The sequence below is a fragment of the Pinus tabuliformis genome, chromosome 2_1, assembly GCF_031772625.1.
Source record: "Pinus tabuliformis cultivar Carrire ecotype Pingquan chromosome 2_1, CPIR1, whole genome shotgun sequence".
Lineage (NCBI taxonomy): Eukaryota > Viridiplantae > Streptophyta > Pinopsida > Pinales > Pinaceae > Pinus > Pinus tabuliformis.
The window spans coordinates 86,941,734-86,955,871 of NC_142299.1; positions in this window are offsets into that span (position 1 = coordinate 86,941,734).

A 14,138-nucleotide genomic window follows, 5' to 3' on the forward strand; every position below is an offset into this window, starting at 1 on the left:
GCCTGGCCTGACATGGTATCAGAGCCAGCTCCTTTTTTAGGCTCTTATGCTCCTTGTAACTCCTCTGTCTGCCATATTCCATTATCTGCGCTCTGTCTGCCATATTCCTTTACCTGCGCTCTCTGTCTGCCAGAAGGCAACTGTCCATAAACGTTTGACTACCAGAAGGCGACTTTCCATAAACGTTTGACTGCCTCCCTTCACTTCTTCTCTCCGCGTGCCTTTCCAGGCTGCCCTGTTGTTCGTTGGATTCCCTGAGGTTTTGCTTCGCGGGAGGATTTTGGGATCTCAGTCTTTGGCAGCTCTGTTGGGTGGTTAACCTCATATATCTGTTCTGCAAATTTTGGACCTGCAGACCATTTTATTTTGGGTCACCAAGTTCATTTGGGTTGGCTGGAATCTACCATAGGCGGATTTCTGGAACTGTTTTTTCACTCTTCGGCTCAAAATCTGTTGTTTATACTACTGAAAATATCTCCCCCATGAGCGGTGGCGTTGTTAAAATCTCTTCTGCGATCAATATATGATAGAAGCCTGCAATAATTCTGGAGGAAATTCCGCTGTACAGTTTTTCGACTGATTCAAAGAATGAAATTTTCTCCACGATGAAATGTGAAGAAAATCTATGACGCACCCAGATTTTGCAGCACAAAAATATCTTCCCTACTGGGCATCTTGCACATGATGCATGGTTGAGAATGGGAGGAGTTTCTGGCCGCTCTGTACTATGGAAGTTTTGAACGATTGGCTCCAGAAAAGCTTGAACGATTGGCTCTAGAAAAGCATATACATTGGCTCCAGAAACGCAGTCACGCTATTTTGAATGCTGTATACGTTGGCCTGTCACATATATACGCTGTTTTGAAGCTGTAAGTGTGGAGTATCTCCTGCAGACCGTTGTTGATGTTGCATTGAATATGCAATGCATTGGTTTCTATGGTGAGTACCATGCAAATTGACTATGCACTATCCAATTTTATGAGGACCAAATAGTGTTTTAAATTGTAAAAAAAAAAATCCCTTTTATGAAGATCGAATGGCGTTTTTAAATGGTGGATTTATATGAGGTTTAAAGCAAAACACTTATATGGGTCACATGGTATTGGCGTCCATATTGGTATATAAGGAAGAGATTTGAAATCTTTTGAGAATGCCCTTTTGAATACAATTTTACTGTATATTGGCAGAAGTATTTTTCTATCAGCAAAAGTATTTTTTTTTTACAGAATGCATTCAATCATATCCATGGTGGGAATAGTTCTCACTCGCAAGGAGAACTATCCTGAATGGTCCCAGATGATAAAACACACCCTCATTTTCAATGAGTTGTGGAAAGGAATGTGTGTTGGAGAAGGAGACAATGAACCAGTACAACCTACCTTAGACAAAGAGCTCGTCGTTTGGGAAAACAAGAACAACAAAGCTTATGCATTAATCACAGCATCTGTAAATGAAGAGGTGAGTCACCATATTTCGTCATATTCAACTGCCTTTGAATCCTTACAAAAGCTGAAAGAACTCTATGACTCACATTCAGCACTTGAAGTTGTCCAACTCATGATTAAACTCTTCACTCTTGAACTGCAAAATAATGATCCTCTTGCTCTTGCATCTGAAGTAAAGTCTATAATGCATGATATAAAATCCACTAAGGTTGAATTGGATATTCCTCTTATTGCTTTTCTCAAGGCACTTTATCCTTCTTACTCCAATTATCTTGAGTCCTTGCAAGCAAATGGAAATCTCAAAGATATAACCTTTGACTCTCTTGTGAAAAAGTTTGCTGAAAGAGAGAAAGCTTTTGGAAAGAAGACAGCCCCTGAATCTTCTGAAGAGGCTGTATGCCTTGCTCATAATGAAAAGCATCCTGCTCAAGATTCTACAAGAGGAAGAGGTGGACGAAGAGGAAGAGGAAGAAATTTCAGAGGCAGGGGGGCAGACATTCTCAAGGAGAAAAGGCAGATTTTCCCTGTATTCGCTGCAAAAGAAATGGATCACATGATGCCTCTACATGCAAGCTACCATGGGACAAAATTGAGCAGAAAAGAAACCAACATAAAGGTAAAACTGATGATACAGAAAAAGGTAAAGCACCTGAATCTGCTCACTATGTTGTGGCACAATGTAACATTGGAGTAAATGAAGATCTATTTAATGCTTCACTTGATTCTTGGAAAAATGATTGGTTGCTTGATTCAGGAGCAACCTGCCACATGACTCATAGAAAATATTTTTTTGAAGATTTCACTAACAATGTTGATGGAGCAGTATACTTTGTAGATCAATAAAAAATCAAGCCATCAGGGCTTGGCACAACCAGGCTTAAACTGCCTGGTCTTCCAGACTTTCTTCTGGATCATGTTCTATATCTCCCACAGCTCAAGAGAAACTTGCTGTCCTTGGTCCACATCCGCCAGCAAGGTCACTCCATTCATATGTTTGATGGCAAGCTTGAGGTAAGAAAAGCATCTAACCACTCACTTGTCATGAGGGGAATAGAGGGAGAAAGGCTTCTCAAACTGCAAGGAACCTCTGCTCATGCACAACATTTCTCATACATTTCTCATCATGAATAAGGTACACTTCCATCAAGTTTATTATGGCATGCTAGATTTGGACATTTGAACTATGACAGTCTCCGCTTGTTGAAGAAAAATGGTGTTGCTGGTTTGCCTACAATTCCTAGGAAACTTAAGCAATGTGATGCTTGCATTCTAGGAAAGCATAGCAAACAGTCTTTTCATGATTCACATTCAAGAGCACATAGGAAACTTGAACTCATTCATTCAGATTTATGTGGCCCAATGCCTACTCCTTTTGCAAATGGAAATAAATATATCATGACATTTATTGATGACTACACCAGAATGTGTTGGGTTTATTTATTGAAGAACAAATCTGATGCTTTTCAAACATTCAAGAATGTTCATAAATGGATTGAAAATGATGCACAATCTCATATTGGGTCTATTTGCACTGATAATGGAAAAGAATACACATCAAATGAATTTGAAAACTATCTTCGCCAACATGGGATCAAACATCAAACAATTGTGCCTTATAATCCCCAACAGAATGGTGTAGCTGAAAGAATGAATAGGACAATCTTAAATATGGTACGATCCATGCTCTTCTTAAAAAATGTAAAGATAATGTTTTGGGCTAATGCTGTTATATGTGCTGCATATATAAAGAATAGATGTCCATCTAATGCTATAAGAAACAAGACTCCATATGAAATGTGGTATGGACATGTTCCTTCGGTAAAGCATCTCAAGGTCTTTGGTTCCACCTGTTATGCCTTGATACCAAAGGTACATAGAAAAAACTTGGTGCTAGAAGTCGTAAGTGTATCTTCCTGGGGTATTCAAACACCTCCAAAGCATATGCCTCTATGATGAAGTAAATAAGAAGTTTTTTGTATCTAGAGATGTAATTTTCCTTGAATCATCCAAAACTGACAATGTTGTTGAGCGACAACTTGATCGCTTGGATAGATTCGCAAAAGCAAAATCATTTCAAGAATTTGATAATCAGATTCCACATCTTGAAGGGGGGATTCCTATACTAGATCAACATGTGGAATCTTCTTCTGAAGAACACTCTCCCCCGCATGAAAATCCAACAACGGATGATGCTTTAAGTGATGTAATTGATAGAATTGGGAGACTCAATGTTGATTCAATCCCAAGTCAATCAACGGAGCAGCCTGGACCATCTAAAAAAGGTCCCCCAAAGTGGCTGACAAAGACACTTGAAAGTGTTCATCCTGATGAAGTTTGAAAGACAGGAACCAGAAATTCAAACCGACAAAATGGAGGTGATGTAGATGACTCTAATTCACCTGTTGATATGGATGTTTCTTATGATTGTGAATTAAACTTGTCTACAGATTTTGAACCAAATTCCTTCAAAGAAGTTGCTTCTCATGATGAATGGAAAGAAGCGATGCAAAAGGAGTATGATGCCCTCATAAATAACGACACTTGGAAGCTGGTTGATCCTCCATTAGGAACCAAAGCAATTGGCTGCAAGTGGGTCTACAAGAACAAGTATAAAGCTGATGGCTCACTTGACAAGCACAAAGCTAGGCTTGTGGCAAAAGGTTTTGCACAGAAGGAAGGGGTTGATTATGAGGAGACTTTTGCCCCCACAGCAAAATGGGCTACCATCCGGACACTCTTTGCACTAGCAGCTCAGAACGGTTGGAAAGTCCATCAAATGGATGTAAAAACTGGTTTCTTGAATGGAGATCTAAAAGAGAATTGTTTTATGTCCTAGCCTGAAGGATTTTCTATTAAAGGACATGAACATAAAGTATGCAAACTTGTGAAGTCCTTGTATGGCCTCAAACAAGCACCGTGAGCCTGGTATGAAAAACTAACTGAGCATCTTCTGAAACTCAATTTCAAACATTTTGATCTTGATGATGCAACTTTATTTGTCAAGAAAGTTGGCAAAACAGTTGTATATCTTGTGGTATATGTAGATGATCTTTTGATGATAGGGAACAATGAAAGCTACATTGCATCCATAAAGAAGGAATTGGGGAAAAGTTTTGAAATGACTGACTTGGGCTATGTTCATTACTATCTTGGCATTGAAGTAACCCAACATCCAAAGTCCATATTTCTTTCTCAAAAGAAATACATTGGAGATCTGTTGAACAGGTTTGGCATGACAGAGTGCAATCCTCTTACTACTCCAATGGAACAAAACTTAAAGCTCACATCTATTGAAGGAAAGGAATTTGAGGATGCAACAAAGTATAGACAACTTGTAGGAAGTATCAACTACCTAACTACTACCAGACCAGACATTTCATTTTCTGTTGGAATCCTCTCCAGGTTTATGCAAAAGCCTTGTGAGGGACATTGGTCTGCTACAAAAAGATTTCTAAGGTACTTGAAGGGAACTCAAGACTTTGGAATCAAGTATACACAGGTGGACGACTTCAACTTGATTGGATACTCTGATTCAGACTTCGATGGAGACAAAGAAACTGGGGTATCTACTTCAGGATATGCTATGAGTCTTGGATCAGAAGCTGTCTCCTGGAGATGACACAAACAATCAGTTCCAGCAGATTCCACAACAGAAGCAGAATACATGGCAGCAGCTAAAGCAACAAAAGAAATTGTGTGGCTCAGGAAAATTCTTGAAGACTTGCAGGTAAAACAAGTACAATCAACTCCACTCATGATTGACAATACCTCTGCAATAAAGTTGGCCAAGAACCCAAAGTTCCATGATCGAACGAAGCACATCAATACTAAATATCATCTGATTCGACATCATGTTGAGGCCAAAATAATCCATCTCCGTCATTGTTCCACAAATGAGCAAATTGCAGACATCTTCACCAAAGCGCTTGGAAGAGAAAAGCTTGAACGATTTAGAACGATGCTTGGACTCACCAACATCCCTTCAGATTAAGGGAGGGAATGTTGACACCTAATCCTCATGATTGGGTGAATTTATGTAAATAATTAAATTATAAATGTGAACAGTCATCGGGAGATGAACTGAACAGTCACTCCCTATTGTATATAACAAAGACCTACCTGATGGAATAATACACGAATCAGTTTTTGCTTAATGGAGTTACTGCCTGGCCTGACAGATATTAAAATAATTAATATTTTTAATTTAACCCTAAGTCTAAACATAGGAAAATTAAAATATTAATGTGTATTAATATAACATAGGTGAGAAAGTTCTAAATAATGAGGATCAAGCCAAATCTAATCTTAGTCGTTGATTAGGGACTTAATCTTGGCCGTTGAATTGCCAATAGGAAAAGTATAAGAGGAGGCTTGAGGGTCAATTGGAGATACACCAAGTTGATCAAGAATTTGATTTTATGGGGCAGGGTTTGCTGAGAAATCGAGTTAGTGATCTGTTGCAATGAGGGGCAGTTCGACAGAAGGTTGAGAATACATATCAGAGAGGCAGAGAAAATGTCAGAGAGACAACACAAAGCCTTGGAAGGCTGACGCAGATGCAACCAGGACTGACGCAAGGGTTAAGTGGGCCAGCGTAGAAGATGTAGAGGGCCAAGAGGCTGACGCAGAGGCAGTAGAGGCTGTGCAGAGGCTAGCAAAGCTGACGTTGGGCTGAAGAGGCAGCACTGAGGGATTTTTCGTGGGCAGACTGGGATCTGAGAGGCAGACGCAAAGCAGAAAAATGGTGACGCAGTCCCTGGACGATGACGCAGTTCCAGAGAGAAGCTTGGATAAGCTTTCGCTTTCCAGCTAAGGAACTATCAAAGTTGTTGTGGGATCAATCATCCAGTTGCTGATCAACTGGAATATGTGTCTCCGAGGAGAGGTACTTATGCCAAGGAAATTCTCTGAAGGGTGAGCCATTGATGGCACCTTAGTTGTATTCAGAAACTGAATAATAAATAAACCCTCATATTTGTTGTACCGGTTTTCATGCATTGGGTTTTTCCAGGGACGATTGTCCAAAACTAACGGTGTCCCTTGTGTGATTGTCTTAGTTATTTCAGTTGTTGATCTGTATATTTGTTGAGGCTTCATTTGTGTTTATTTCGGTATTTATATTTATAAATAGCTTGTTAATGGAGAGAACAAGTAGGAGATAATAAACCGGATAATGCAGTAGGGATTTCTGATGTGTCAGAATTAGAAATTTCAACTACAAGTTCAACAAAGAAAATCAGTGCCATCAGATGCTGGACAAAGCAAGACATGCTAGCTGAAATTGATGACAACGAGTTTAAGGGATATTCAATCCATGCCTCTGCAAAACAACATGGTATTGCTGCCTCTAACATACATTATTGCATAAATGGGTTGACTAATACAAAGTGTAGAGGGCTTGTTAGAGTTATGACTAAATAGGAGGAGGAAGAGGTGGTTGAGTGGTGTAAGGAGATGGCCCAATTGGGATATGGGTTAGAGCTTATACAACTTAAATCCACCATGGCTCAAATCTATTAGGGGAGGCCAAACCCATTCAAAGATGGGTTTCCTGGTAAATCATGGTGGAGTGGATTTAAAAAAAGGCATTCAGGCCTTGTGCTAAGTACAACTGAGGGCCTTGACAAAGACAAGGCTTTAAATGTATGCCTGCAATTGTGTCCAAGTTCGATAACACTCTTTCTGTTGGATATAAGCAACACTCATATGCCCCAGACCATATATGGAACTATGATGAAACATTCTTACAGGAAGGAAGGAATTGTGGTATGTGAGTAATTGCCAAGAGAGGGAGCAGAAATGTACCTAAGATTTTTCCTAAGAGCAGGAAGTGGATCACTATTCTTTGTTGTGTCAATGAAATTGGTTCTTCAATCCTAGGATTTTATCTATTCAAAGGTAAAACACAACTAAAAAACTATATACAGAATTGTGAACCAGGGGCATGCATGGTTGCACATCCCCATGCATGGATGACAAAGGAACTATTCCTGAATTGGCTTTGTCACTTTGCTGCATTTGTACCAGGTGGTGTCTCGTTTGAAAATAGACACCTACTAATTTTAGATGGCCATGGAAGCCACATGGTTGTGCAGACAATTGAGGAGGCCAACAATTTGGGCATTGACCTATTAACATTGTCGGCTTATACCACTCACAGATTGTAATCCCTTGATTCATAGCGTGTTTGGGCCTTTCAAGAACTATTTCAGGGTCGAGTGAGCTTCGTGGATGGCAAAGAATCTAGGGGTGGAAGTAAAGAGGTTTGAGCTAACTGAGATTGCAAGTAAAGAATTTAAAAGGGCTCTCACACCTTCTAATATCAAGGCTGGATTTAGGAGGACTGGTATATGGCTACTTAATGTTGATGCTCTTATGCATGATACTGGTTATAGCCAAGCATTTGATGTGGAAGGTCAAGAAGTAGAGAACTTACAAGGCCATGTTGATGGTAAAGAAGATGTTGATGTTGCTGAAGGTATACTGTCCCTTTTTGAAGGGCACTTCTATGGTGATGATGATGAACATGTGAGTGAGACACAATTCAATCATGAACCAATTGTAAATATCATGGAGGTTGTCACACCCATTGAACCATCGACCAATTCTTCATTTGATATTCCATATGAGGCAGTTGATCAAGTGAATGAAAATGCAAACTTGATTTCAAATGATAATGCAACATGATTAAACAATGATAAATTAAGCATGCCAACCCAAGTAAGCCCACCATCATGGTTGGGAGAGGCCATGATGCATATCAACACACATAATGTGTCTACCACCAATAAGGAAAGCATGGGCATACCTTCACAACCATCAGAGTTGAACACCAAAATTGTTCATTACTTTTTGGACAATGGATCACTAGAAGAGGAGCCTATTCAGCATGAAGTACCTGAAGAAGACAAAAATGGGGGCCAATAAGTTATCCTAGAGGTTGAAATCCAAGTTCTAGGTCCCGAGGAGCATGGGACATCAAAGCAAAGAATACTTGGTGCATTCCTAAAGATACTAGTAGAGAGAGTGGAGGCCTCATCAAGGCACTCAACATCATATTCTCTTCGTTTGGGGAGGAGTTCATAGTTGCTCACATATGAGGATTATATGAATTTATTGTTTGAGTCTGAACGTTAAAAAAATGAAATTTAGGAATCTAAAAAGAGAAAGAAGGATTTGGCCAAGGAAAAGAGAGTTGCAAGGATTGCAGTAGCATAAGCTTGAGCAAAGGAAAGGCTGGAAAGACAAAAAGCAAGGGAAGATAAGGAACATAAAAAACAATTAGCAAGGCAAGAGAGGGAGGCAAGAAAGGTTCAACAGGTGTTGGAAAAAGGAGGAGGGGTGACAAGCAGGGAAGACTATGGTCCAAGCCAATTTGAGGCAAATAGGATGATGTCCAACATGCTGGACCACATTGCAGAGCACACACCATCATACTAAGACCTGATTAACATCATAGTCCCTCGCTATCATCCAAGGGTTATGCCCACCTCTTATACCCCTACCAGTGCAGGTTTAAATCCTAACTGTGTTTATATGACACCTGCACTCAGTGTTGGGGTTAGTAACACAAGTGGACACTTGAGCTACTTAGTACCTCCATGGCTGCAAGGAGTAAATTGGAGTCAAGCTTATGGAAACATTCAGGCACATTCTAATCAACCAATCTTGGGTAGTCCACAATACTTGGGTCAGGCAGGAAACTCAACAATTTTGGGCAATTTAGGAAATGGAGGCCATCAAACATAGGGGTGGCATGACATAATTTTTGTAACCACATCGCAATGTAAATTTTGTAAGGATGAAATATGTTGATTGGTTTAATAGTATAAGCTACACTTCTACACATTTAAGGATTATCTAGTTCATCAGATTGAGTATTGCAAATGATAAAAAATACCATTCTCTTCTACACAGTTACATATAGTTTTAATTGATTTGAGAATATTTGTTAATGGTCATGTTGGGAATCACGATTGTCGTTAGACCAAAACCCGCAGGTGTTAGTCAACTATCACATCGCTAGAGATAAGGATCCATGAGAGGTGGTTAGTCCATGTTGCGAAACACACAGGGAGTGTTGGTTTATCCAATGTCCAACAACCTCCCCGCCAACGCGAGCCGAGTGCGTATCGAACTCGTAACCTAAGCTCTAATACCACTTGTTGGGAATCACAATTTTCGTTAGACCAAAACCCGCAGGTGTTAGTCAACGATCACATCACCAGAGATAAGGATCCACGAGAGGTGGTTAGTCCATTTCGTGAAACACACGGGGAGTGTCGGTTTATCTAATGTCCAACAGGTCATTGTGATGATCAAGGAACAAAGGTAGATGAACTGAATTCAAGAATTTGAACTTTGTTGGGATAATATGATCTGTAGGTAATTGAGCTCTGTTGGGATAATTTAATCAAAGTTAGATAAACCGAATTCAAGAATCTGAACTCTGTTGAATTTGAATTTGAATTCTAATCTGAAAATTATTTTTATTTCGATGTGAGATTTTTATGCTTTTTTCAATCATCAAATTCTTCTCTTTTATTTAGATAAAATCACTAACTCTAAAGCATTGAATCATTTAGTTTAATGTTTTCCTTGGAAGCTTTACTTTATGGTTTTGTTAGGAGTCAGTAACAACAACATTTTTAGGCATCTTATTGCTAACCATATTTCCTAGTTTGAATCACCCAGTTCCATACAACAACATACAAGCATGTGTGGATGCATTAAGTTTACCTTTATGGGGAAATAAGGTAAAATACTAAAATCTAAAGCCCTAAAGCTAACTCTAAGCACCTTCTCCGATGAATTTGCAAGCACTTTTCTTTGTTGTAATCACATATGGTGGTTATATCTCCTTGTCACATAATTTTTGGGCCATGAAAAAACAGAGAGACTTCCAAACCTTTCTCTGACACCACAAATATACAACTCACAGGGCAAGAATTTAAACCATTATGGGAGAGACGACATTACCCGAATTGAAAGGAGGGAGGGAGGGACTAAAGACAGTGAAGAAAATTGCATGTATTTAGGTAGTTTTTAAATTTAAATCTAACAAACAAATAAACAAGCTAACAACATTTTACTACTAACAATTTAAATGTATTATAGTGTTGACAACTGCTAACAATTTAAATGTATTATACTGTTGACAACTGCTAACATGTTAAATGTATTATATTGCTAACAACTGCTAACAAATGTTAACAAAAATTATTATACTCTCAATTACACTGGTAACATAATCATAATCTAATCAAGTACCAATCATAATCCAAACTACTGATAACTTGTACCCGCCATACCCTCCATCACAAAAACCAAAAACTCTAACCCACTGAAAAAATATGCCAACATAACCACATGAAATCAACTGCAAACTAGTACCATATCAACTTGAAAAGAAAAAAATCGCCCAAACAATCTTAACAAGATCATAGCCAGGCCAATTAGCAACACCAACAACACCAAGAAACTGGAATGCACCACCAGATCTGACCACAATGTCAGCGGACCACATTGAAAGATCTAGATAAGACCAGAGATCTAGGACGATATGAGCATTTTACATAATATTTTACACTAACTGACTTTGCCACCTAAGGCTTGACTGACGTCTTCATGAGAAAGTATGCCAACCATAAATAGAAAGACTACACACTGCCCATGTCAATATTAAAATAAGTGACAATAACCCTTATCACATATAGAGCAGTATAATACATGAAACTCCAAAATTGAGTGCACAAACAGAATAAATTATGACAACCTGAACACCAAAACACCAAAATGACAACACATTTGTGCCTTGCTTATTTTCAATTATATTCTATAATTTTTTCATACTTTCATGAAAACAATAAGATATATGATATATCATGGATTAATTCCACATGTTTAAAGTTATTGAAAAGATATTTAATCCTGTTTACTTACAAATTTTCAATCAATACCATGATTTACTAGATTCCTTTATTCTTAAGAGATTCGAAGTTGAATTACTTTACCCCTGAGAGTGAATTCAAGCACATACTTAAAATATTAGCTATTGTCCTCTAGACAGTAGGATTTAAGGCTAAGTTGAAATTATAACAAAGTTATAAGATGCCTTGGTGCCTCTTGTAGCCGAGGATACCTCTAGGAGAGAATACAAGAAATTACTACAACATCATAAATGGCGTCACTGCCAAGGATGCATAAAGGAAGAATTTCCCTGGGGAGAACGGTTGTATTATGTGTTTGAAGTTGTGAAGCTACACAGGATTGACTTAAAAGATTCACTTGGCGACTCCATTGGAAGAAATATGGCTCCAAAGAGACACACAAGATCAAACCCTATTCTCACATACATAGCAGTATAATACACCAAACCCCAGCACTGAGCGCGCAACCAAAATAAATTATCACAACCAGAACACCAAAACACCAAAACAACAACCATAATAAATTATCACAAGCATTCGGCCTTCCTCTATTATGCAACAAATCGGCCTCAAAAAGGCATTTTTGTTGCACAAATGACTCGACGCATAGAGTATCCATGCTTCAAACCCCACAATTTACACAAAACCCACAAATTACACAAAACCAACACAACTGAAAGTGTTCAAACACACAAGAAGATAAGATGAACAAAGGCACAATAATCCACCCTGTTAAATGTGTTTAAAAACACAGGTAGATATAGGCTGGTAGGATAGTGTCCTACCTTTTAGGTCTCATTTCATCGGCTTCCTCCATGCCAGTGTGGCACAGGAACCCAAGGTGCTCCATAAACCATAGCTCCAACTACAAATCACATAGTGACCTGTAATATAGGCCTGCCATGGGGTTAGACATCCAAAAATTTGCATAAAACAAGAAAAATTCTCTAGTGTAGCTCAGAAACTTACTCTTTTACCTGATAAAACCCTTTGGAGCACGAAACAACGATAACCAGTATCAAGTCGAGCTAAACCTTCCACAGGGACGAACACAGATGAATACCCAAGCCAATACACCATACAGGGAAGAAAAAACAGGCCAATAAACCAAACCAAACTCCAGATAACAACCTCACAACCTCTCGAACAAGCATCAGAAATACCCCATAACCCGCTATCTACAGTGCCAAGGACATGTATGGCTGTGAGCGGCATTGCAGCAACGCTGCAGAAGTACCCGAGACCAAAAATGCACAAGAAACAGGTCCGAACAGAATAAGGCAATGATTGAATGAAGACTCGAACAAGTGACCATCAGGTTAACCTAACACGCCCTAAACTGGTTGAACCGGTCACCACATATGCATGATAGGTGTCTGCAGGCGGAGGACAGGTGTCATACGACACCTCAACAAGTTGAAGTGGCATCGTTGAGCTCCTAGTTGGACCCATTCGACTAATGGCGTCCCCACCCCCATTCAAAATCACATTTTAAACAACAAAAAATTACAATCTCACTCAAAATTATATCACCTATTTCCAATGAAAAAATCAAAATATCAATTAATTAGGTTGTGTCTGTCAATTAGTTAGATGAATGACTAGATTATTTGAGTATGGGCTTATACCTATCATAATTGTGATAATTTCCATGGTTTTTTTTAATATAATTAAGTTGCATTTAGCTAGATGCGGTTATGGTTATGGATATACATGAATTTATGGATACAATTTATTTTCAAATAAGGGTGAGTATAATGATTAGAAGATACAATAAAAATAAGAAAATTGGAAAAAAAAAATAGTTGAATAAAACACATGTTATTTTAAATTAGTGTAAAAAAAGGTTAGTAAAGAAGTAAGATAGTAACTTGATAAGAGAATGAGATTTTATCAATTTAAGGTTAATATTTCAAAAAAATAAAATCTCTAATTACAAGGAAAACATTTACTTTGTTAATTTAAGTTAAGCTATTATTACTTAGTACTAAAAAGAAGGATATGAAAAAATATATATAGAAGAATATAGAAGAATGCCTATGTTCACTTTGTAAACAAGAAGATGAATATAAGGTGCACTTGATGATACATCCTCCTATATACAAAAAAAAGAGAGAGAAGAAAGAAAGAAAGAGAGAGAGTAAGACACAATGCATTATGAAGATTTCAGTGTTTTATATATCTTGTTGAGTTTACTAACACAAAAAATACTAGTTATATTAAGAATGATTCAAAACGCCACTAAAACCTATGACAAGTTGAGGCATCTTTGGAATAAGGAATGTAAAGTACATTATGCAAGTGGTGTTTATTTTTTAATTCTTGGTCCCATGGATGGTACAAATTATTTGTGTATGTAAGTAAAAGTATTTTATTCCATTCTTAATGCTCGTAATGCTTTGTTATTGGACTTCCAATGCTATTGTTTGTTGTGTGCAATTTGAACTATAAGATGTTAAAAACAAATAGTGAATTTTCAAAATAGGTGCTACAGTTGAACAATTATCAAGGGATAATGGTTAAATTCCTTGTATTATCATTTGATTTCAAGAATTATTTACATAGCTCTTATGATTGCGACAACTTGTGGCCACTTTTCACAAGAATTTCAGTGATCATTCACACATTTAATGATACATTACATTAACATGAATTTGTCATTTGACTTAAAAAATTAATTACATAGAGATTACAATTGTGACAACTTGTGACCACTTTTCATAAGAATTGTCAGTGATCATTCACATGTTTAATGATACATTAC